Source organism: Mus musculus, chromosome 8, assembly GCF_000001635.26.
Source record: "Mus musculus strain C57BL/6J chromosome 8, GRCm38.p6 C57BL/6J".
Taxonomy (NCBI): domain Eukaryota; kingdom Metazoa; phylum Chordata; class Mammalia; order Rodentia; family Muridae; genus Mus; species Mus musculus.
Genome location: NC_000074.6, coordinates 47,624,821 through 47,646,497, shown reverse-complemented (window position 1 = coordinate 47,646,497; position 21,677 = coordinate 47,624,821). Strand labels below are relative to the sequence as shown.

Genomic DNA, 21,677 nt, shown 5'->3' with positions numbered 1-21,677 from the left:
TATTGTTTTATCTGAAGTAAAGAAGAAGAAAAAAAAAAAACAGTTGATTTAAGGGAAGAACAAAAATCAAACCAGGCTTGATTCTTCCATAGCTGAATCAGTGCAAACAAACGCAAAGTGTCTCCTTGAGGCACAGACAAGGACATCAACATCAGCGGTATCCGTAGGTTGGTCGTTCACTTCATCTCTTTAGAGCCTGCCTAATTGGAACAGTCTTGGGCTTTTCACCTCTCACCATTTTTTTTTTTTTTTTTTTTAGATTTTAATATCCCCCCCCCAAAAAAAAACCTTTATTCACTTTAAATCACTCCTGACCTTTTTAGAATGTTCTAGTGCATTAATCTCAAGTGTTGAACCCGGGTCAGCCCTGCTGAGACCCTCTCAATTAAATAATGCAAATCTGAAATCTCCAAGGCCAAAGGGCACTCTCCCTAGCGATCGTAGTTTCCTCTCGTGCCCTTTCTCGGCAAGTCTCAACTGTTTTGCTCACTATAACATGAACTGAAGAAATTAGTCTTTGTGCAGAGAGAGTCTTTACAGAGGTCTTTAGTGCCATTTAGTAGAGCCCCTTTATGCCCATAAAGTGACTCCTAATTTTTCTATAATTGCTGTTGAGGTCCAAGAATTCCTGAAGGAAGACTCTTTGGAAAGGCAAAGAGTGTTTATTCTGCAGAAATTACCAGCACGCAGTGGTTGACCATTCATCAAAATGGCGACAACCTAAGGGGCTTGTAGACCCCCTTTTACGCAAGGTTAGGGAAATTTTCCAGAAGGGTTAGGTAACCTCTAATATGATTGGTAGGATCAAAGCAGCGACATTAGTACAATTTTGACTGGTTGCTAAGTTGATTTCATTGTAAGTGGTGAGACCTTGAAGGATTTTGGAAACCAGCTCCGTTCTGGCCTTGTTATCTCCTCCAGCCAGGTGTCCAGGAACTGACTCAGCTCCAGACTGAGCCTCCCTAAGTCAGGGCTGTCACTGATCAACGACCTATTGACAGTGGCTTCCTCTGAGGAGCCCAGATTGCTTCCTGGGGAATTGAAAATTTTTATTCCCAAGGGTTTTGGACTTCTCATTTTTACCTGAAGTCTAACAAATGTAATTAATCTATGCCTTGGTTTGAGCTTGACTCATGTTTTTTTTGTTTTTTTTTTCTTTTCCATTTTTATTAGGTATTTAGCTCATTTACATTTCCAATGCTATACCAAAAGTCCCCCATAGCCACCCACCCCCACTCTCCTACCCACCCACTCCCCCTTTTTGGCCCTGGCGTTCCCCTGTACTGGGGCATATAAAGTTTGCGTGTCCAATGGGCCTCTCTTTCCAGTGATGGCCGACTAGGCCATCTTTTGATACATATGCAGCTAGAGTCAAGAGCTCCGGGGTACTGGTTAGTTCATAATGTTGTTCCACCTATAGGGTTGCAGATCCCTTTAGCTCCTTGGGTACTTTCTCTAGCTCCTCCATTGGGGGCCCTGTGATCCATCCATTAGATGACTGTGAGCATCCACTTCTGTGTTTGCTAGGCCCCGGCATAGTCTCACAAGAGACAGCTACATCTGGGTCCTTTCGATAAAATCTTGCTAGTGTATGCAATGGTGTCAGCGTTTGGATGCTGATTATGGGGTGGATCCCTGGATATGGCAGTCTCTACATGGTCCATCCTTTCATCTCAGCTCCAAACTTTGTCTCTGTAACTCCTTCCATGGGTGTTTTGTTCTCACTTCTAAGGAGGGGCATAGTGTCCACACTTCAGTCTTCACTTTTCTTGAGTTTCATGTGTTTAGGAAATTGTATCTTATATCTTGGGTATCCTAGGTTTTGGACTAATATCCACTTATCAGTGAGTACATATTGTGTGAGTTCCTTTGTGAATGTGTTACCTCACTCAGGATGATGCCCTCCAGGTCCATCCATTTGACTAGGAATTTCATAAATTCATTCTTTTTAATAGCTGAGTATTTGACTCATGTTTTTAATGTTTGGTCCCAGCTTTTTATTTGGGAGGCTGGGGATCTGTCCCCCCCCCCCCACCTCCTGCCTGCTTCCTTAGCTTCTGTATTACTACTTCAGAAACAGTTACTACCCCTGAAGGTACTGCACTGACAGACTGAGCCTCCTGGATTGCCTGCCCTAATGGATTGAAATCTCTCTGAAACAGTGAGCTAAAATAAATGTTTCTTTCCTTGGGTTTTGGCAGAGAGTTTGGCCACAGCAACATCGTGGTAACTAATGTAGTCTACTAGCTCCCGTTCTTTTACTGCCTTGCAGAGGTAGCCTGTCCATGTAGAACCTTTCTAGATGGGAGGTTTGGAAAGGAAGGAAGGGCGAAGAAGATTCGTTCAGCTATAGTGTAGTTACTTAGAGCAAATGTCTAGGTACATCAGCCAGTTAAAAAAAAAAAAAAGCCAAACAGTTCCAAAGAGCTAAAATCTGGTATTCCTGCATTACCTCTGGAGAACCAACCTGAGCCCTTGAGAAAAGTGGGTGGGTAGAGGCGTTCAGTGTTCTTCATTGTTCTGTCAGAGCCATAGTCAAGGCTTATAGGCTTCTGACGGATTAAAGCAGAAAAGAATTTGGGAAAGGAATATTCAAAGGGAAAATATATTCTTATAAGATTGTAGTTCTCAGCCTTCCTAATGCTGCCACCACCCCTTAATGCTTTCCTCATGCTGTGGTGACCCCCAACCACAAGATTATTTTGTTGCTAACTCATAACTGTAATCCCGCTACTGTTATGATTCATAATGTAAATATCTGATCTGCAGGATACCTGACATATGACCCCCCTGTGGAAGGGTCATTTGATTCCACTCCCAAAGAGGTCACGCCCCACAGGTTGAGAGCCCCTGATATAAAACCAGAAGCACTCCAACTATGACTGGCGTCCTTTTTTTCTCTCTCTTCCTTCCCACCCTTTCTCCTGCCCCCTCCCCTCTTCCTTGTTTTCAGCCAGCCCAGGCCTTGCACAAATGCCACAGAAGCAGTCTACTGCCAAGCTACGTTTCTAGCCCCGATAATTGCTGGTTTTCTTTTCATATTTTTACACTTATCTATCTATCTATCTATCTATCTATCTATCTATCTATCTATCTATCTATCTATCTATCTATCTTTATTTGCTGTGTGAGTGTGAGAAAGCCAAAGCACAACCTGTAGGAACCAGTTCTCTAGAAGGGTCCCTGAGATTGAACCCAGGTCGTCAGACTTGGCGGCAAGTGCCTTCACCTGCTGAGCCATCTTGCTGGACCCAGCTGGTGTTTTCTGACTGCCTTTGACAAAACTTTCTTAGGACACTAAGGATTTTGTTATCATGAATGGCCAGTCCCCTTTCCTAAATGTTCTGCAACCATTTTCCTTGCGGTTAAAGAAATACACACATACATGTTTCCAACGAAGTCTGTGTTTTCAAGAAGAGACTCTAGAAATCTCACTCGAGGTCAGCCTTTTCTATTTTTTTGCACACTGCCACTGAGGGGCAACCCCTTTTACTTTCAAGCAGATGAATGGGTCAGTTTTCCCACAAATCTGATTACTATACTGGGGTAGGGAACGATGCCTTGTTCTCTGAACCCAAAGTTATTTTACGCCTGTGCTCAATTCAAGGATAGTGTGCACGGCATCCATTATAAATCATGTATTCATTAAATGGCTGACTTCATTATCCCCCTTTGAAAGTAGGCAGCCTGTCCCAAACAATTAGCACTTAATTATGTCTCCGCATCGCTGCCTAATTGTGCCATGTGTTGGTCATTGAGTCTCCAGCCAGACTGCCTGCCTCTGGCAGGCAGAGATGGAGACTTAGAATTCTTGAAACTTCCAGCACAGCAAGCAGTACCTGCTGGTCTAATTAACACTGCCACAGGCAATGGTGGGTGTGTTCAGAAAGAGATGACAGACAGCACAAGGACCAGCTAACTGGGAGAAAAGCCGGGCAAGGCTGAAATAAGTTTAAAAGGGACATCGCAGGACGTTTAGTGCCCTCTGAGAGATGGATTCCGTGTTTCTTTGCTGTTGCTACACTCCGACATCTACTATGGCGAAGCCTTGTGATGCATTTTAAATATGATTCTAGTCTTTTCCTAAGGTTATAGCCGAGAGAAGATGAAGAATGGCAGAACTGAAGACAGATAAAGACAATAAAGTAAAAGATATACTACAATTCCCTTCCGAGTGCTTCGGGATCCAAGAAGGAAGTTGCCAACCAGCAATGTTAGAGAAATTTCTCACTGGGAAGGGCAAAGCGCATGTAGTGGATTTTGATGGAAGATTAATGTTTGTTAGGGAGAAACTGTGCAGGTCAAAGGAAAGAGTGAAGGGAAGTTCCAGAAACAGTTCAGACCCATCCCCTTCCAGTGCCTGTCACTGAAGGCCTGGAGACCCCTTATATGTTGTCAGTGACACTGCAGCCAACAGCAGTGTAGAGAGGGACAACTTATAAGCACCTGTCTTAGGGTTTCTATTGCTGTGAAGAGACACCATGGTCAAGGAACTGAGAATACTACGTCTTGATCAGCAGGCAGCAGGACGAAAAAGTGACATATTTCCTCCAACAATGTCAGATCTACCTTCAACAAGGGCATGCCTCCCAATAGCGCCACTCCTTATGAACCTAAGGGGCCACTTTTATTCAAACCACCACAATATACTACATCATTCAGAATGCCCACGGAGTAATAATATCTACCTCCAACAGCCAAAAAGAAAGGAACCACTCACATTCCATGTATCAGCTAACTCACAATTCAGGCAACCCCTCACAAGTGGGCCTAGGAGCTTGTCTCCTAGGTGACTCAACATAATCACAGCACGGATTTTATTTCCTTTGTGTATACAATCATGCATCATTTAACAACAGAGATATGCCCCCAAGTAATGGGCTAGGTGATATTGCTGTTGTATGGACATCACACAAAGTAAAAGTTCTAGGAGATCACTAGGTCCTATAAGCTCATGGGACCACCATTGTGTGTGTGACGTTTGTTGATGGTGAAAGACCCACAATGTGAGGACTCCCCCAGGTTCTGACTCAGGAGAGGCGATACCCCAAATCACTCACAAGAAACGGTCTTGATGAAAACTGCAAGAGGTTTATTTGGGAAAGACCAGTGCATTGGGGACGACTCGTATCCCACACAGGGGTAGAGGAGTCAACAACAAGCTCAAGGGGTAAGGGGTTTATAAAGACACAAAACCCGCAAATACCTGGCATTGGGTTATAGAAAGGCAAAAACCGCAAACACCTGGCAAAAACTGCAAACATCCTGGAACAATGGGGCTATTTTAGACACAGGTCTAGAGGCTTAAATAATTTTCTACTCTCTGTCAGGATCTTTTAATGGACATATTATCATGAAGCACATGGATTTTATGGCGGCTCTATGTTCAGTCTTCTGAAGAACTTCCAAAATGTGCTTCACCTTTTTCCTGTAACTTCCGTGTCTTTTGTATGGGGTTGGCTGTGTCTGCACATGTGCATGTGGACATGTTAAATAAGGTAAGAGACTGAAGTCAGGCGTCTTCCCTCACTGCATTTTTCCACTCCCACTTCTTGAGACAAGAGTCTCTCTCCTTTTTTTTTTTTTTTTTTTTTTTTTTTTTGGGTTTTAGAGACAGGGTTTCTCTGTTTAGCCCAGGCTGGCCTCGAACTCAGAAATCTGCCTGCTTCTGCCTCCCAAGTGCTGGGATTAAAGGCATGTACCACCACTGCCGGGCGAGACAAGAGTCTCTTAACTGGGCCTGAAGCGTATCAGTGTGGGCTAGGCTGGCCGTCCCGGAAGCTTCTGGGAGCCTCCTGTCTTCACCCACCCAGCACTGGGATTGCAGATGCGTGCTGCTGTGCCAGGCTTTTTCTGTGGGTGCTGGGGACCAGACCTCAGACCCTCCATTTACTGAATGGGCACTTTACCAACTCAGCCATCTCGCCCAAGTCCCTTTGAGGATTTTCTGTCCCGTTTCCTTTCTCTCAAAATTGATGGTGTCATTAATTGGGCGAACATCTACTTTAAATTAAAACATAACTTTCTCCTGAGTATTTAACGACAAAGGTATTTTCTCAAATTAACATGTTAAATGATAACTAAGTGAAACGGGGATCAGAAGATTTGAACGATATTTTGAGTGCAGTCAACCAGTAGAAGTCATAAATATTACATAAAACCGAGAGTCATTTTCTCCAACCTGAACACTATTTTACGCATTTTATGAGCTGATTATACTGAACCATTTTCAGTATGCTTGAAAGTGGACCCAGGTGGCGTGTTCAATTTGTTGGTTTTCATATAGCTTGTTTGTTTCCTGAAACAGCAGATTGATCAAAATTAGACTTCCGAACCAGAGCTTGGCATTAAAGCCTTGAGCAACATGTGAACAAAAGGGGCATTTCCTTGTAGGAGTTCTTACTTTTTCTAACCTGAGCTCAAAGATTGAGAATAAAAACATCTTCCTGTTTCTACCAGCTTCCACCAGTCTCCTTATATTCATACATACATGTACATGGGTGGGCCCACCAGGGAGGCCATTTCTTTAAATATTTCTTTTTACAAACAAGGCTCTCTTAGTTAGGGTTTCTATTGCTGCAATGTCACACTAAGACCAAAAATCAAGGTGGGAAGGGAAGAGTTTATTTGGCTTACAGTTCCACAAGTCAGGACAGGAACTCACGCAGGGCAGGAACCTGGAGGCCAGAGCTGATGCACAGGCCACAGAGGGTGCTGCTTCCTGGCTTGCTTCCCGTGCCTCACTCAGCCTGCTGTCTTATAGAGCCCAGGGCCACCAGCCCAGGGCTGGCACCACTTACAATGGGCTGGGCTCTCCCCCATCAATCACTAGTTAAGAAAATGCCTTACAGCTGTATCTCATGGAGGCATTTCCTCAAGGGAGGCTCCTTCCTGTCTGAGGACTCTGGCTCGTGTCAAGTTGACACGCAAAGCCAGCCAGTACAAAGGCTATAAGGTAATTATTGGAAGTCACGATGGAAGACAATTCATATTACTTAAGGAACACAGTGCACAGTCAGTGATTTGGTGGTCGCCCGGCTGGGAAAGCAAGCACCGCTGCTGCTCTGAGCTCTGCCCTACCCTGGCCTCTCCACACTCAAGGCTCCTCTCTCTGGAGAGAGAGGCCCGTGGTTTGAGCCAGTGTTTTCTGGATTACCTCCATCTTAGCCACCCTTTTGTAAACAGCCTATTTGCTGAACACTGCTAGACTTATTCTAACTTAAGTATATCCTCCCATTGGGTCCCTGTTTGACCCATAAAGCTTAAAACTACTGTACTAGAAGAAAAGATTCCATAAAAAAACTAGGGTCACAGTCCAGCGGTACAGTGTTCACCTAGGAGATACAGGGTTGAACCCAACCCCCATTTCTGGATAGAGGTGGGAGGGGTGGAGTTGGAGAAAAATGGCTGAGAGGTTAAGATTGTGCACTTTCTAAGTTTGGTTCCTAGCACCCACTTGGGTGGCTCACAACTCTCTGTATCTTGTGGAATTCAGTGTCTTCTTCCACCCTCCAAGGGTACCTGTACTTATGTGCAAATACTTACACATAATTGTATACACATGTACATAATTAAAGTATTTTTAAAAATATCTATAAAAAGCACAGACTATATGAATTTTCTCTAATACATGAGTCAAACTCTGGGCATGGTAGTGCGTTCCTTTAATCCCAGTCCTCAGGAGGTGTGGTAGGCAGATCTCTGAATTCCAGGTTGGTGTACAAAGCAAGTTCAATGGCTAAAAACTGAGGAGGAGAACAATCAGACATCAGGCATCTATAGCCAAGCCCAGGTTGGTTAACATTAGCTAAGTAGTTATTGTTAGGTTTGGGTCTTCCCATGATTCCTTGCTTCCATCAATAAGAGATACCGACACACTCAGAACACCAGCTCCTTATGTTCTTCTAGCTGGGCTGCCTTGTCTGGCCTCAGTGGGAGAGGAAGCACCTAGCCTCAAAGAGACATGAAGTACCAGGGTTGGGGGATGCCAAGGGGGCCCCCGCCCGCTCTGAGGAGAAGAGGAGGGCTGGAGGAGGGAAGGATTGTAGGAGGGAGTGACCAGGAGCGGGGAACAAAAAAGGAAGATCAGTTTCACTGCATACATTTCTAAGACTAGCCCTTTCTACTTTGCTTAGAAAGATATTCTTGGGACAACTTTTTGTTTCCTCTTGCTTTCTCTTTCCATGTATATCCAATTAATTTTGTCAATCTCTTCCTTTTCTTTCTTTCTTGTTCTCCCTCCTCCCTCCTCTACTCCCTCCCTCCCTTCCTTCCATGCTTTCTTCTCTTTTTTTTAAGACAGTGTCTCACCTGACTGGCCTGAAACTCACAAAGGTCTTCCGGCCTCTGCATCTGAGTGCTGGGAAGGTACACTCTCCCGGTAACCCTTCTCTCATTGCCTCTGTACAGAGCAGGCCCAGCACCTGGCGGCTCACACAGACCAACTGCTCTCTTACCTTGTCCACCCTGTTCTGTTGCCTGAATTAGCTCTGTTTTTTTTAATTAATTACATTAATTTTATTAGAAGCTTTAGCAGTCCACTCTTTATTCTGTATGTTTAGTATTGACTGTCAGGTCCAGAGGAAACTCCAAGTCCCCAGACTTCTAAAGGCAGTCTATGTATGTAGACACAAGCTCAACCTCTGCTACAGGAGGATTTCTGGCCGTTAGATAAAACCAAGCCTTCCTCAGGAACTTGTGGATCTGCTTCCCATCTGCCAAAAGGAGTCATTTTTCCTTACCTCTGACACAGGGGACAGTGTTGCCTGCTAGCATACAAAGTGCATGCTGTCCCCAGGCTCCTCCAGTGTGACAAGTACCTGTGACCTATTTCACAGTCCTGCTAGCATCCTAGCCCTTCCCATCTCCTCCCCTACACTAAGCTGCCCCCGGCTCCCTCCCTGCCGACAGCTACTCGTTCTCCTTATAACCCAGCTATTGTCACTATGATCTGTTCTCGCTAGTTTTACTATGCTTGCACCACTCTCTGTTCCCGGATATTCTCCCTTCTCTCAGAGATAGCCTTGGCCATGTCCAGTCTGCTGGCCACGTTCAGCCTACTTACTCTCTCTGCTCTGGGCTCTTGCAGATGTCTCTGGCTGTTCTGTCGTGTCTATAGTGTAAGAAGAACCTTCCCCTTTAACTGTGCTGTGGAGCAATCACATTGGCAGTTACTTCACTGCACCTTCCTCATTAGTGCCAAACCCTCACATACCTTGACTGTGAAACTACCCTAAGAAGACAGAATGAAAGAATATGACTTTCTGATAATGTCTCCTAAGAACTTTGTATTATAAACATGCATCTATGTATAGAATGCTCTTCAATGTTTTTTGGGGGGTGGGAGAGGAGGGTCCACTGTGTGTGGTTCTCTGTGTAGCCCTGGCTATCTTGGAACTCACTCTGTAGACCAGGCGGGACCTGAACTCAGAAATTCACCTGCTTCTACCTCTCAAGTGCTGGGATCAAAGGAATATGCCACCACTGCTCAGCTCTCTCTCTGTTTCTCTCTTCTCTCTATTTCCATATATATGGAATATAGATGATATATATTACACATAATTAATGCATAATATTTTACGCAATTATATAACATATAACTGATATATATGTAACATTATGTACTATATACAATATGTGCTATATACTATAAGCTGTATATGTATAATATAAAATATAAATATATATATCATTTTTTTCTTTCTCTATTTTTAAAAAAGATTTATCTATTTATTTATTGTACATATATGAGTACTGTACCTGCCTTTAGACACACCAGAAGAGGGCATCGGATCCCATTACAGATGGTTGTGAGTCACCATGTGGTTGCTGGGAATTAAACTTAGGACCCCCGCAAGAGCAGTCAGTCCTTTTTTTTTTTTTTTTAAGATTTATTTATTTATTATATGTAAGTACACTGTAGCTGTCTTCAGACACTCCAGAAGAGGGAGTCCGATCTCGTTACGGATGGTTGTGAGCCACCATGTGGTTGCTGGGATTTGAATTCTGGACCTTTGGAAGTGCAGTCGGGTAGCCCACAGTCAGTCCTTTTAAAGATTATTTTATTTTATATGTATAAGTGTTTCCCTGCATGTATTTATATGTACCACTGTACCATACCCATGTCAGGTGTCCAAGGAGGTCAGAAGAGGGAGTCAGGTCTCCTAAAATTGGAATTAGGGTTGGTTGTGAACCATCACGTGGGTGCTGGGAACTGAGCCCAGGTTGTCTGCAGGAGCAGCAAGTGCTCTTAACTGCTGAGTCAGCTCTCCAACCCTGGAGGTGCTTCCCATATGACACCCTTGCTCGGCTGTGCACGTCCAGAGACTTTACCTTCTCAGGAAGATTGGTTGATTTGACATGGGGGGGGGGTGGAGGGGAAAAAGATCTCTGGCTCAGTCAGGTCACAAGGGGATGTGGACTCATGTGATTATCATTTCAATCTCCTTCTCACTGGTCAGTTTCCTTCCCTGTTCCTATTGGGTAAAGAGGGCGTATATTCCTCTCAAAGAAGACCTCAGAAGCTCATGATAAAAATCTCTGGGTGAGTGTGGAAAGATTAAGCTCATCTCCAAAAAGCCGGGATGCCAGGCGCGAGTAACAGAAATCGCCGGACTGTGTGTATGAAAGGCACCAGTGGTCTCCTGCATGGGGCCAGATGTCTTTCCCGTTCCGCCTCTCAGACCGCCCCCTCCCCCCCCCCGCCCCCGTTCTGCTGACTACCCCTCACTGGTGCATGTCTTTCATATGTGAACAACAAGACTCTGTATTTGTATTTATTATACTGATTACATATTTATTTCTTCTCCTCAATCCTGGCAGATCTTCCAGCTCTCAGTTAAAGGCATAGTAGAAAATGGATGTTTGTAGCCAGACCGACCCTCGCTCAAATCTAGGCTTTCTTACTTATAGGCTGTGTGTTTCTTAGCTATTTTGAGCTTTGTATTTTGATCTATGAAAAAAAAAGAGAGAGAGAGAGAGAGATCCATATTTCCTTTTAGGGCTATTAGAAGAAAACTATGTAATTCTAACCCAGCTGGCACATACACCTAATGTAGATTCCCTTACTTTCTATTAAACTATAATTATGTTTAATAAACCCTCATACTGGGCTAGAAGCTTGTGTGCTCTTACAATTCTCTGTTGAATTCAAACTTATCGATTTGTGCTTTGCTCCCCCCCCCCCCCCACCTCCTGGTGTTCTGTCTAAACCTTGGCTTTGTATTGAAGCTAGAGATTTTTCTAAGGCTCAGTTAGCTCTTGGTATTGACAGAAAGCTTCATTTCTTGGCCCCATCTTGTAATTATGAAGCCACTTATCTACCCGGCTGGGTGCTCTCTGAAGCACTCTCTGTCCCTGAGCTCAATGCTCCTGTTATGGGCTTACTCGGGCTCTTGAATGCGTGTCAGAGAAAGGGATTGATTCCCCTTCAGCTCCCCAGGACCACTGTTTAGCTTCCCACAGATGTCTCCCAGGGAGAGCCCACTTCTCTCTCTGCCGGTCTGGTGTAGGGCTGCATACCGCCCACCTCTGGCCACGCCCCACACCCCCACCTCAGACTGCATTTCGTTATGTTATGTCCACTTCCTTTTCGACGCTCTTCTCCTAGACAAGAATTCTTTCCTTTCTTCCTTTATCTGAAATCCTACACTTCCTTCAAAGCACAGCTGTGGGCTTTGGTCCACAAGACTTTCCAAGATGAAACAAATCACAATTGATATTTGCTTTGCCTTGAAAATATCTGGGGACTCGCAGGTAAAATAGGTCACATCTTTGCAGCTTCTATGGGTTATAAACCTGCAGGATAAGAGAACCGCCTCCCCAGTTTAACGTTTCAGCCTATCTCTAAGCTTACCTCTGCCCAAGGGAAACAGCAGAACCTTCGCCACATGCTGAAGTAAGTTACTGTTGGAATTATCGGTAGGCTGTGGGACTGGCTGTTACTAAAACTTCCCCAGACACCACCTTAGTGTCATCACCTCTTAGTCTGTGAAAAATACCTGTGCTTAATTGAGAAGTGTGCTATGTAGGGTTAATTTTGCTTTAACTTTTGTACATTTGGGGTTTTTAAATGTTCTAATCATCATATTCGTTTCCCTTCCTGAATGCAGGTCCCCATGTACCTCTCTATCCACTCAACTTCCTGTTCTTTCTCTTTCTTAAAAACAAACAAACAACTGGCCAGGCATGATTGAACACATTTAATCCAAGCACTCTGGAGGCAAAGGCAGGCAGGCAGGCGGGCAGATCTCTGTCAGTTTGAGGCCAGCCTGGTCTACAAAGTGAATCCAGGATAGCCAGGGCTACACAGAGAAACCCTTTTTGTGAGACCAGGGAGCCTGGGGGCAGGTGGCACTGGTTGTGTGTGTGTGTGTGTGTGTGTGTGTGTGTGTAGGAGCCAGCTCAGCAGTGAAGAACACTGGCTGTTCTTCCAGAGGTTAGGGCCTTGGTTCCCAGCCTCCACATGGTGACTTACAACCATCATACAACTCCATCAGAGAATCTGCTACTTTCTTCTGGCCTCTGCAGGCACTGCATGCTCTTAATGCACATTCCTGTACCCAGGAGAACACTCATTCACATAAAATAAATACGTATTTAAAAAAAAGACCCCAGGAGTTGAAGCCACAAAAAAGAATGATTAAAATAAAAATGTGGATAGTTTAATACGAATCATGTCATGAAAGTGGGAAATAGCTGTGCATTTCCATTTCCAGATGTCATGCATGGAATATGACTCGTCCTGTCTCTTGGAACCAATCATCATCGTGCACAAGATAAGAGCAAGGTCTTCAATTGGTGAGCACTCTTGAATTAAGCTCACCATTGCTCTACATACTTAAAGGTACATATGTAATTCTAAGTGTAAATACGCTGAATGATTGATTGGCTAATAGAAAGGTAGAGCGCCGGATCACAGATTGACGCCTTCTCCATGCTGCTATAGATGAGTATGCAGAGAGTTTGTCAACCAGGGACTGAAAGAAAACAAAATTGCTGTGGAGTGGAATCTTCCTGGAGCCTCCTGCGGGAACAAAACCAATGGCCCAGATAGAATCTTCACACTTTCATGTCCCTGCGAGCTTACCTCATAGAAGGGACAGCCACACAGATGTGTGTATGGCCTGAATACTTACTCAAGATCCCTGGACCAGAGCCTGCAGCTGAGACCAACCTACAGCTCTAGCTCTGTGGTATGCGTGAAAGGGTTTGAGGAGTTTGCGGCGTGTGTGCATGTGTGTGTGTGTTTCCTTTTCTCAGTGTCAAATTGTGAGACAAATCCTGAGACCCTAGACAGCCAAGATAGGGCGAGTCTTCAGCGGAAGTTGCAAAAACATTTGGCTTTTCCTGTGAAAGTCAACTTCGTGTAATGTCTTAAGATATTTCTGTATCCTGATTTGATTTGTATACATTTCCTCAAGAGGAATATTAAAAAGAGGTCACAGGCATACTGGTCTGCATAGGGAGCCCCAGCATAGTCCAAGGTCACATAGTGAGACAATGTTGAGAGAGAGAGAGAGAGAGATAGAGATAGAGAGAGAGAGAGAGAAGTGGGGAGGGAGGACTGGGCAGGCCACGGGGGTTAAAAATGTAAATGCTTTAATGGATGTTTTTATTTTCTAGTTTTTACATTTCAAAGTTGAAACAGAAAAAAAAAGCGTATTTAAAAACTGAGATTCCCTTTTCCGGTCGCGGCACTGCGCGGTGTGGAGCTCGTGCTTGTGCTCGGAGCTATGCTGTCCAAGGGTCCGCCGCAGTCCGTGCAGGTCTTCGGACGCAAGAAAACAGCCACGGCTGTGGCCCACTGCAAACGGGGAAATGGGCTCATCAAGGTGAACGGTCGTCCCCTGGAGATGATCGTGCGCGCTGCAGTACAAGTTACTGGAGCCTGTTTTGCTTCTGGGCAAGGAGCGATTTGCTGGTGTGGATATTCGGGTCCGTGTGAAGGGTGGTGGACATGTGGCCCAAATTTATGCCATCCGACAGTCCATCTCAAAGGCCCTGGTAGCTTATTACCAAAAATATGTGGATGAAGCCTCTAAGAAGGAGATCAAAGATATCCTCATCCAATACGATCGGACCCTGCTTGTAGCTGACCCCCGTCGCTGCGAATCCAAAAAGTTTGGAGGTCCTGGTGCCCGTGCCCGATACCAGAAATCCTACCGATAAGCCCATTTCAAGGATCGGGGTTTACCTTTGTAATAAACATCCTAGGATTTTAACGTTTTAAAAAAAAAACAAAAACAAACAAACAAAAAAAACAACTGAGATTCAGGATGTCAAGTAAGCAAAGCCACGCCAGTCTTTAAGTTGTTTTGATAACAGTGTTCTTTATGTAGCTGGCCCCAGAGTCAAAGATATCTGCCTGCCTTCTCCACCTCAGTGAACTGAAGGCCACCACATTGGCCCATAACTTGCATACATAAAGGTTCTTTCTTTTTCTTTGTTTCACTTTGCTTTTGTAGTTGATTAAAATTACTGTTAGTAACATTTGGCTACCATATAGGGCCAGAAGGAGTGGCATTGTTAGAAGGTGTGGCCTTGTTGGAGTAAGTGGTCACTGGGGGAGGGCTCTGAGGTCTCAGATGCTCAAGCCATGCCCAGTGTGACAGTCTCTTCTTGCTGCCTGCTGATCATGATGTAGAGTTGCTATAGTCATGGTGTCTGACTTAATTAGGGTTTCTATTGTTGGAAAGAGACACCATGACCAAGGCAACTCTTTTTTTTTTTTTTTAAAGATTTATTTATTATTATATGTAAGTACATTGTAGCTGTCTTCAGACACACCAGAAGAGGGAGTCAGATCTTGTTACGGATGGTTGTGAGCCACCATGTGGTTGCTGGGATTTGAACTCTGGACCTTCGGAAGAGCAGTCGGGTGCTCTTACCCACTGAGCCATCTCACCCGCCCCCAAGGCAACTCTTATAAAGGACAACATTTACCTGGGACTGGCTTACTGGTTCTAAAGTTCAGTCCATTATCACCATGGTAGGAAGCATGGCAGCATCCAGTCTTGAAGCTAGAGGGACTGAGGGTTCTACATCTTGTTCTGAAGGCAAATGGGAGAGAACCAAATGTCTCAGGCAGCTAGGGAGGAGGGTCTCAATCAAAGCCCATCCTACAGTGACACACAGCAACAAGGACACACCTCCTAGTAGTGCCCCTCCCTGAGCCAAGCATATGCATACTACCACAGTGTCTCTTCATAGCGATAAATATTTAACTAAAACATGTGTTTATAATTTGTCTATTTCTACACTGTCTCTAGCTACAGTGGCATTGACTTCATGTATGGGATCTCCAGGTCTTCAGTGACAGGAGCATTGGAAGGGGATGAGTTTAAACTGTTTCTGGAACTTGCCTTCACTATTTCCTTTGGACTGAAGTGAGATCTCATCCCATTTTGCTTTCCTTATGAATTCTAACCCAAGTTTTGCCCAAATAACCTTTCTTGGGCTCCCCTGAGCATTCATCGCATCCACTCTTAAAGACAGTTAATTGTGTGTCTTCGCAGTGTGGGAGCCTTCTCCAGGCCCTGAGCAGCAGAGCTTTGTGTGTGCTGTCACTACCATGAGAGGAGTCATGGGGACCATGTATAGAGGAGAGATATTCAGAGAGCCACTCAGTGTATGGGAATGTGTAGTTAGAGGTGGTGGTACATACTTGGAACTTCAGCAGTCGAGGGTGAGAGGGAAGGAAGGAAGAAAGAAGAAAAGAACTTGCAAACATAAAAGACAGCAGTTATAGAAGACACCAATATCACCATTAGCATGTGAAGTTTTACAAAGACATTGGGTATAGCTGGTCTTTGCTAATTTGTGGGCTCTTCTTTTGCCTACCCTTTATCCCCCTGGTTTTGCCCCTTATCACTAGATAAGAGAGAAAAAGGATAGAGGGGAGAGAGAGATAGGGATGAGTGAATATAATTTTTTCCTCCTTTGTTTCTTTTCTGAGCATTACTTGCTAACAAACCACAACCAATCCCCAAGAACAACCACCAGTCACTGACTCTGCCTCTCCAGGCCCTTAGCATTTACATACCCTCTGAAAAGTTCTTAGAATTCACACAATCACAGAAACTATCTGCAGCTGGCAAAACCACACCTCTGCTAGAGCATGAGGCAAATCATAGTCACCTGCTGTGGACAGTCCAGAGCATCCTCTTATCCCCACACCTGGGGTTAAAACAAAAATACATTCTTATAATATTTCTATGTTTTTAAAATAAACCCCGAATTCCAGAATTCTCAAAACTATCTCTAAAATGGAGTGGTTTGTTTATTTTGAGCCAGGCTTTCAAGGTCCTGGCTGGAGTCTAGTATACAGACCAGGCTGCCTTGAACTCATAGAGATCATCTCTGCCTTCCCAGTGCTGGGATTAGAGGTATGTGCCATCATGCCCAGCCTTGGTTTGTGTGTGTGTGTGTTTTTAAATTTTTATTTATTTATTTATTCATTCATTCTTTCACTTTACATCCCACTCACTGCCCCCTCCTGGTTACCCCCTCCTTCAGTCCTTTCCCTATCCCCTCTCCCCTTCTCCTCCGATTGGGTGAGAGGTCCCCCTGGGTATCCCTCTACCCTGGCACTTCAAGTCTCTGCAAGGCTAAACCCTTCCTATTCCACTAAGGTCAGACAAGGCAGCCCAGCTAGAAGAACACATCCCATATACAGGCAACAGCTTTTGGGATAGCTCCCATCCCAGTGTTTGGAATCCACACGAAGACCAAGCTGCACATCTGCTACATGAGGCTTTGTTTTAAGATGACTATGCTGTAATTTCACTGAGCCAGCCTTTACAAACCCTAGCTTCTCTGTTCCCTGTCCAGTGAGCACACCTTGAACTACATCTTTGGAAGCTGTCCTGCTTGATTGGTAGCCTAGACCCAAGGGTTCTTTTCACATGTCCTAGAAACCCCTCTGTTCCAAGCAGGTCCAATACCCAGGAAATGACCCAAAGGAAGTCTGTAGCTCCAACAATCTCTGGTTTAATCTCCGAATGCCCATGAGGATGATGATGATGGTGTGTGTGTGTGTGTGTGTGTGTGTGTGTGTGCATGAACACACACTCGAGCACATGCACACACACACATGTGACATGAGACCATGAACTTGGAAATGAAGGAAGTAGGGTTGCTCAAAAGGTTATATCAGAATAGAAATCTACTATTCTCAGTGAGTCAGAGACAGACAAAGACATGCATAAACACATAGACCCCAACACAGAGCAATGTTTGCTTATGTAATCTGTTATCATAATGTGGGTGTTTGTGCAACGTGGGGTGAGAAACAAGAGTCCAAAAGGCTGAAGTCAGGGGCCTCTGTGGAACTCAAGGATGTTACCTGGCAGAGAGGCACACTAAGTATGCAAATGAGGAAAGCAGGCAACTCAAAGTGTATACTGTTAAACATGGGAGTGACAAATTCCTTTGCTGGGAATCTGTGCCCATCAAGAGGTATTCCGTGACACAGCTTCCCAAGTGCATGTGAGCTCTGGGCACGTGTGCTAATTCTCTTTCTAATCATAGTGAACAAATTGGAGTTTAGATGACTGTAGCTCAGTCTCTTCTCATCATTTCCCCCAAGTTGAATCAAATCTGGAACATCGACCACATATGGTTTGTTTGTTCCCAAAAGCTGTGGGCTGCTCCGTGAAATCACTCCATCACTCGGCCACTCAATCTCCCACATCACCGGAAGCTTCTTATTGGCCAGGCTGCTGTGCCTTGGAACGCAGTATTGAGTAGAATAGATTGATCTGGAACCCCAGTGAGCTTCCAAGCAGAGAAGTATAAGGAACTGTGACAAGGCATTAGGCTTTGAAGGAATACGGATTCTGAGTCTGAATGCAATGAGTGGGTTCGGGGAAGCTGCCGGAGTTCACATTCAAACATCGGACTGTTAGGTGGGAGGGGAGAGAAGGCTGGGGGTGGGCAGATACAGAGAGGCAGGGAAAGAACAATGAGGGAGCTCAGGTGGGCTCACATTTTAAATGCACTGGCAGGATGCAAGACCGTGGGCAGAGGGAGGGCCCCACGAGCAAGCATTAAGAAACTTGGCATTGGGATTCATAGCCACTATGCCTCAAGATCTCTATGCCAAGACCCAGGTCAGAAACTTGTATCTCCCAGACTCAAAGACCTGGATCACAGAGCATGCGCTGATCCACGGGCACCAGGCCAGATCTTCATGTGATGTGCCAGCCTCCAGTCCCAGAGCCATGGGGAAGATGAGGTAGCCCTTGGGTTTGATTTGGGGAAGCCCAGTTCAATGGATACGAAGTACAAGGATGACTTATTCTGGAAGTACGTGCAGTTCCTTGAAGGCAAAGTGGACTCCAACCTTCCCCCTCATCTCCTGCCTCCCCACCTGCAACCAGCAGCCTGGCAGCGGTGAGTTTACTATGTCAAGTCCTTGTTGCTGGAGAGGGACATCTGAGCCACTCTAAGGTTCATGGGCTATGAGCCTGAGTTGGGGACTGCGTACAAACTCAAAGAGCTTGTGGAGTCCCTCCAGGTGAAGATAGTCTCCTTTGAGCTCCTCCTGGCTAAGGTCGAGTGTAAGCAGATGCTGGGGATCCACTCACAGGACAAGGGCCACTCAGAGCTGGATGTGGCAACTGAGTGCAAGAGCAGCATGGAGGGTACACGAGCGCAGGTACTCAGATACCCTGCGGAGGCGGGCTCAGAGTCAGAGAGTCGGAAGTACCTGATCACTTCCACTGCCCATGTGGCACTCCAGAAGTCAGCCAGTGAGTGAGCAGCCAAGGAATACTACAATCCCCGAGTGACCAAACCCTCCAGGTTGCTGGATGCCTACGACAGTTACTGGGAGAGCAGGAAGCCCCCCTCGAAGACCTCACTGAGTCTGCGCAAGGAGCCCCTGGCCATGGATGTATGGCAGGTCAAATAACTATACCCACCCCATCTACTACAAGCATGTCTGACCTTGGTGCCTGCTGAGCATGAATCTTGCACCCAAAACCTTGAATCTCAGAAGGAAGTTCAGGCGGTGGGGTCCCTCCACCCTCATCTAGCCTTCCTCACTGGTTCCCCGGGGCTGTCAGAGTGGCTCTCAGTCTTTTTGCACTAGGGCGGGCAGAGGTGGTATGTGCTCCTTAGATAGACGCCTCTCCAGGGCTCAGCAGAGTGTACACACTTCCTGGGATAAATCCCACCTCTGGGTTTTCCTTTTTGGGGAGAGGGGCAGGGCAGGAATTGGAAGCTGTCACTTCCTTGTGAAGTGTGAACACACTTTAGCTATAGGCAGTTGTGATGTCCCCGTGTTTGGGATCTATGTGCAAATAGAGTTCTCCCAAAGCAGGCATTCAGATCTGGAGCAGGCTTGACTCTGGCCAAATCCTGAGCCACTGTGAATTTGCTGGTGATCTTGAGACTTACTGGAGTGATTTTAAGGTTTTCCAAATCTTATATGACTCTTTCTTATCTCTAGCTGATAGACCACATATAGATGGGTGTACAGACAGCAGAATCCGGCAGTTTTATTCCTGAGACTGGCCGTCTGGGGAAGCTCTTTGCTGTTCCGCACCTCACACCTCAGACCTGGCGAGGCCTGGCCCTTTCCTGAGAGCTCCAGCTTTGCATCCCAGTCACTCCAGCATTGAGAGATTCTCTTAGGATGGAGGGCAGGCGGCCTGAGGAAGTCCAGTGTACTTTCCACCAGGAAATACAGTGTACAGACTGGCAAGGCCTCTCCCCTCCTAGGTGTGTCTCACACTATAGGAGATCGATGTGATCCAGATAGTTGAGTATATGCTAATTTAAAAATGCACATATTTTGCATTTGATTTCTACAGAGTTGAAATGTTGAGAGATTACAAAAAAAAATGTGTCAAGAAGCTTGGCATTTATGGTGAAGGCCACAGCACAGCTCGACAGCGAGCTAGAGTGATCAGATTGGCACGGAGCAAACTCCCTGGCTGTGCAGTAATCAAGACATGGCAGTGGCCACAACTGTGTCAGGGATCACTGTAGAAGTGACAGTGGCTGGTCAGAGCATCCATGATGGATGAAGGGACAGACAGGGATTGGGAGTGCTGTTGTATGGTATTTAAGCACTCCACTACTTCTTATTATGGCCCGGCCAGCTACCAATAATCGAGTCAGAGCCTTATTGATTCATCTAATCAGCTTCAGCACACACTACTGAGCAATTACCCTGAAAGGATTCCTCTATGCTAGATTGGCTACTTCTCAGCTGCACTTGCCCGTTACTTGCTGTCTGAGTCTCACGGGGGCAATTTCTACCCCATCAATAGGTCCCCAGGGGGCACTTCTCTCCGCCACGAATTTCTGGTCCATCTTGTCTAATGGACACCTCCTCCTCTCTCCATCTTCTTTCTCCTCTTCCTGGTCTCTCCTGAGACCCTTCTTCACTCTATCCTTAAGTCCCACCCTTCTCTCTCTACTATCTAATCACAGACTCTAGCCTTTTATTAACCAATTAACAGTAAACTGGAGAGCAAGGTTTACACAACAGAGTCCAGCATACACGAGAATTCTCTTCTCTGGATGGCAGCCAGATCTTTGGGTTCAGAATTTAGCATTTGTGTACATCGCACCCGACACACAGAGAGGTGCGGGGATGTGAGAGACTTTTCAGAGACAGAACTAGAAGAGTTTATGGATATTTATGGCATGAGAACCATCTGACCTGGATGTTTGATCTTTTACTTAAACTTGGGTTGAACCCACAAAAAAAGAGAAAAAAATGCACATGGGTGAAGAAAGGTGTCTTGGGGCTAGGGAGAATGGATCGGCTACTAAAGTGTTCAGTGTGCAAAGCAAGCTCGAGTCTCTGAGTTCAGTCACCAGTATGCACAGAGAAAAGCTGGGTGCGAGGGGGGTTGCCTATTGTGAATGAAAATTCCTGAATGGAAAAAAATAAATCTGCATCTGGCTGTGAGTGAAAACCCCTGAAAGGAACTCATGTCTATAGAAACTTCTTGGCTAGGCTGGAGAGATGGCTCAGCGGTTAAGAGCACTGACTGCTCTTCCAGAGGTCCTGAGATCAATTCCCAGCAACCATATGGTGGCTTAAAATCATCTGTAATGGGATCCAATGCTGCAACAGTGTATTCATATACATAAAATAAATACATCCTTAAAAACAAAGAAAGAAAGGAACTTATTGGCTGATTAGAATTTCAGTATTGTAGAGAGATGGAACATTATAGAAACAAAAGCCTGTTTGGAATCTATTGGCTTAGCAGACCACTAGCTTCTACCAATCCAAAAGCCAAGAAGGCCATCAGATAGCATCTGGATCCTACATAAAAGCTTCCCCCATCTCCATGTACCTGACTCTCTGATGTTCTCACCAAGGTTTTTTTTTTTTTAACTTTTTATTGATTCTTTGTGAATTATACATCACGCACCCCAATTCTACCCACCTCCCTATAGAGAAATTTAATCCAGCATCACTGTTGCTATGGCATGGGAATCACAATCAAAGGCATCGATCTGTGTGATCCAGCTTGAATGTGATCCTACTGGAATGCAGACAAGCCACACAGCTTTAATCCCTCTGGCTGGAATATAGACACATCCTTAGTATATATCTTTAAGGTAAAATTTGTTTGTAGAAGGAAGAGCCATGTTTGAAAGTGATGTGTGATTGGACGACAGTGGACTGAGTGGAGCTCAGTTGAATTCAG

General features: G+C 45.2%; 2 pseudogenes; both read left to right on the top strand.

The window, feature by feature from the left end:
- The first annotated feature begins 13,718 nt into the window (after positions 1-13,718).
- Gm8623 lies at positions 13,719-14,222 on the top strand (annotated as a pseudogene).
- On the top strand, positions 18,153-19,849 carry Gm45575 (predicted gene 45575; annotated as a pseudogene).